Genomic DNA, 4,683 nt, shown 5'->3' on the forward strand with positions numbered 1-4,683 from the left:
GATCTAGTCCTCACCAGGCTATGTACTTTCTCTATGGGAACGCCTTAGAACGATTAACTCAGGTTAACGATCTAGGTGTCCTATTAGATTTTAAACTTAAATTTACCGACCATGTATCTATGGTTAATAAAGCTATGGTTAATAAAGCTATGGGTGTGCTTGGTTTTATTAAAAGATGGTCAAAAGAATTTAATGACCCGTACATAACTAAAACGTTATATACATCACTGGTCCGTCCGATTCTTGAGTATGGATCGTGTGTCTGGAGTCCTCAATATGGAGTACACCAAGATCACATTGAATCTGTACAAAAAAACTTCCTTACTTTTGCGCTTAGGGGACTTAATTGGGATGCAAATCTTTACCTCCCCTCTTATCATAGTAGACTTTTACTATTTAACTTACCATCATTAACAAATCGTAGAACGATGCTGGGTGTCATGTTTCTATATTAGCTTATTTATGGAAATATAGACAGCCAGCATTTACTAACACGTTTAAACTTTAACATTCCTAGTAGAAGGACCAGAAACTTTCGTCCTCTACTCCTCAGCCATTGTAGTTCGACATATGCCCAACACGATCCGTTCAGGGTATTATGTTCGGACTACAATGGTCTCTACCACATCTTATCACTTTGCTCTACTAACAATCTTAAATCGCTTATATTAACCGCCTTATCTATGCAACACTCTTCCTCGTAATATCTTTCTCCTAATCCTCGCTTATCTATCTCGGATCTATTCCCTCGGCTGTACGTATGCAGTGGAAACCGCGCAAAAAAAAAAAAAAAAAAAAAAAATATCATCTAAGCATGTTTGAGTATTCATAAGACATCTTTCTAAAAATCGATACGATAATTTGGGTTTACTTTTAATTCTTTCACTGCGTCTAATTTCTTCTACCTTTTTATTTTCTTTTAATTTATCACCAGTTTCAACGACTGGATCGGGATTCTGAAGAAATGTGGAATTTTCATTGAGTTGCTCATTTAACTCAGAATCAACAGATTCATTATTTTCCACCAAAGGAAAATCCAACTCTTCATTCTCTTTAGTTAAAGATTCATTATTTTGTTCAACAGTATTACTTTGAACATCCGAATCTTTTCCATTTAAAACTCTTGATTTTTGCATGTTTATTTCATCCACCACAACATCTCTTGCTATCATAAATTTCCTCGATTCCTCATTCCATAATTTATAACCATTTGGTTCATATCCAACAAGTATAGCTTTAATTGACCTTTCGTCAAACTTTCTTTTTTTTTACTTTATTCAATGCATATACCGTCGAACCAAAAATCTTCAGATATTTTAACATTGGATTTTTGTTATGCCACATCTCAAATGGTGTTTTATTTATCTTTTGCAATGCTCTACTTGGGGATCTGTTAATTAAATATGTTGATGTTAAAACAGCCTCACCCCAAAAATGTTTATTAAGTTTAGCACCATTGATCAAAGATCGAGCCTTTTCGGTGATAGTTCGTATCATCCGTTCTGATACACCATTCAACTCTGGAGTATGAGGAACCGTTAAATGATAGCTGATGCCTTTTTCAACACAGAAATCACGCATTTCACCAGAAAGATATTCCCTTCCATTATCGATATACAAAATCACAATTTTTAAATTTAAGTGAGCCTCGCTCTTCGCTACAAAGTCCTTGAAACAGAAAAACACATCCGACTTATAAGTTATTAAATAGGTTACACAGTAATGTGTATACTGATCAATAAAACTACATAGTAGTTCTTGTTATCAATGGTAGTGGGTGTTATTGGGCCACAAACATCGGAATGGACAACAAACAAAGGTCGTGTAATAATTTCCTTATTTTTAAATTTTTGAAACTTTAATCTAGATTGCTTGCCATTTATACAAGCCTCGCATAATTCATGATTTAAATCAATATTGCTTAAAATATTAGTATCTTCAAAAAGACTATTTCGCTTTATTTCTAAAAATTTTCCTACGCTTATGTGACCTAATCTTTCATGCCATAATCGATACTCAGCCCAATTTGAAATTTTAGACATAAATACTTTACTGTTTAATTGAAATTTTATAATAGGTACATTGAACTCACGGATTCCATTAAAAACCAATTTACCATCCTTGGATACTTTTACACCTCCAGGATTAAATTCAATGGTCATGCATCCTGCATTTTCTTTACCGATAGTAGGTTGTGTGGAATATCCTTGCAATACAAAACGTTTTGCAAGGTGATTTGGTTTCCGCAGCTGGTAATATTGACAACTCCTTTGGCTGTAGCTTAGATAAACTCTCCGCGTTTGGCAATCTCGATGGGCACATTTGATTGCAAATGGTCATATTTGGAGAACAATGCTGTGTCATTTATTAGGTGGTCTGATGCTCCTGAGTCTAGTATAAACTCAGCCTCGTTTGTATTTGAATTGGAAGTTGCATTTCTCAACATAAAGGCAAAACTATGCTCTGGTTGGGTTGCTGCTGCTGTTGCCATCTGAGCCTGCCCTTCCTTTCTTTTGTTTTCGTTAGAATTCTGATTTGGCAGTCAAAAAGAAACAATCCTTCTTTAAATGTCCTGGCTTACCACAATGAAAACATTTTGGTATCGGTTTGAAACTTGGCTTGAACAATTTTTTCTTAAACTTTTGCATTGGATTATTGTTAAATTTTGTATCTTTGAACTCCTTTTTACCTACTGCTTGCAAGACTTTAATACTCGTATCCTTACTAATATTCCGAAGCTTTATTTCTTGGTCAAGAAGTCGTGTTTTTACAAAAGCCAATGTCAAGTTATCTTCTGATAGAGTCTCTATTGCAGTTATAACACCATCATAACTGGGTGGAAGAGTTAGAAGTAAATGGGAAATTTTATCCATATCATCTAATTTTGCTCCTGATGCGATAAGTTCGGTAATGAGGTCATCAAATGAATTAAAATGATTCTGGAGTGAAGTGTCACCTTTTAACTCCATGGCTAAAAGTTTTTTTCGCAGAGATAGTTGTGATGCCAAGCTTCTTCTCTAGTAAATTGCATCTAAATTTGCAAAAATCTGCTTAGCAGTGCTCCCACTGTTAGTGAAAGATAGAAATGCATCACTTAGGTATTTAATTATTAAACCTTTTGCATTTCATTCTGCCTTTTTTATCTCATCAGTCACTTTTTCATGCGTTTCATCTATAACCTTCAGAAGATCATGCTCTTCCAGCAAAGCTCTCATTCTAAACTTCCATATTGAATATTTCTCCCCGTCAAACGGTTTGATATTTCTTTTCCTTTTATCCATTGTAAGATTCTATCACACAAAAGCAAATTTCACAGCCACAACTCCAGCAACTTCTTACAGCAATAACGTTTCTCAACAGTAGCACTATCTTGTAACACCGTCCTGCCGCTATATGTATGCTATAAGTAAAGCATAAATGTATATATGTATGCTTTACTTATTCACTGTAGTTGTGTCTGGGCCCATAACCTACTGGTTTTGTTAATAAATAAGTAATACAAATAAGTATTAACCAGAAAAACTCAATGAATAAATAAAACACACAATAAAGATTTTATAAACCACACGCTCTCGATGCCAGAAACGAAGTGAAGTAAAATGTCAAGAGGACAAGATATCAACAAATAGGCGAGAAACAAGGAACACATTTTTAGTGTGTATACACTTGCTACATCCTTACATTCAAGTGAATATATAGCATAACTGTCTATGTTACTTTTGCATATTTGAATACGCAAATTTCAATACTTTGCATGAAAATCACTTTGTCCGATTAATCTTTGTATGTTAACTGTTAAATAGGTGTTATCTGGTTTTTGATCGTCAGTCTGATCGTCTGTCTAGGAAAGCTGGGAAAGTTGAGTGAAAGACCTCCGTGGGTAAGTCTGACATTCAAGAGGGGAAGTTTCCTTTGAGGAATTAGGTTTCCTTTGAAGGACCCCCCGAGGGTAAGTCCGACCGTCTCGAGTGCGGGAATTAAAGGGAGTGCGCAAGGGTCTGTAAGTCGATCTGTGATCCGGCGGCTGTACGCGAGTCATCGAACAAGGATAAATCAAGGAGCATGTGGGAAAAGGATTACGGATCCGTGGTAGAACTAAAGCTCAAGGGTAAATCGAGTCAAGGGTATAAAACCAAAAAAGGACACCCCGGTCAAGAAGAAGACTCCGGGGTTTTGGTGAACGCAACTGGGGGTGTGTCCTATGGGGTAGGAAGGCCCTTCGTGCCCTGATCTGTTCGCGAGGCACCAAGGAAGCGTATCCTGCCCGGCGTATGCCGAGAAGTTGGCGGAACAGGTTCGGGAGCGAAAGCAACAATGAGGGGAACCTTTCAAAGGGTATATGGCGGACCTTCAATCTGTAATAAAGCTCGGAGTGCTCAAGGAGTTGGCTTTAGAAGAAGAGGCGTTCAATAGGCAAGCCTCCGCAGGACCACGCTGGGATCACAGTTAGCCGGCGGTAGACATGAGGTGACAGAAGAAGGATCCGCGCCAGAACCCCCCAGAACAACAGAGCCTTCAGAACAAGGATGGATGCAGAGATGGCAGCCAGAGTAACGAAGCCAAATAAGCCACCTACCGCCGAATCAGCAATGGGCAACAAGTCCAAGGCAGCAACAACTGAATCAACATTGAGCTTGCTTGTTAAGTTAAAGCATTATGCTTTGAGAAAACCCATTAATATTA

General features: G+C 37.3%; 1 long non-coding RNA gene across 1 annotated transcript; it reads right to left on the reverse strand.

Annotated features, from left to right (window-relative positions):
- Positions 1 to 930: 930 nt before the first annotated feature.
- On the reverse strand, positions 931 to 3,743 carry LOC116655632. Its single transcript, XR_006508018.1, has 4 exons — positions 3,546 to 3,743; positions 3,439 to 3,470; positions 2,957 to 3,066; positions 931 to 2,890 (listed from the first exon to the last, which is right to left on the reverse strand). It is a non-coding gene; the product is annotated as an uncharacterized LOC116655632 (long non-coding RNA).
- Between the last annotated feature and the right edge of the window lie 940 nt (positions 3,744 to 4,683).

Source organism: Drosophila ananassae, unplaced genomic scaffold, assembly GCF_017639315.1.
Source record: "Drosophila ananassae strain 14024-0371.13 unplaced genomic scaffold, ASM1763931v2 tig00000122, whole genome shotgun sequence".
NCBI lineage: Eukaryota > Metazoa > Arthropoda > Insecta > Diptera > Drosophilidae > Drosophila > Drosophila ananassae.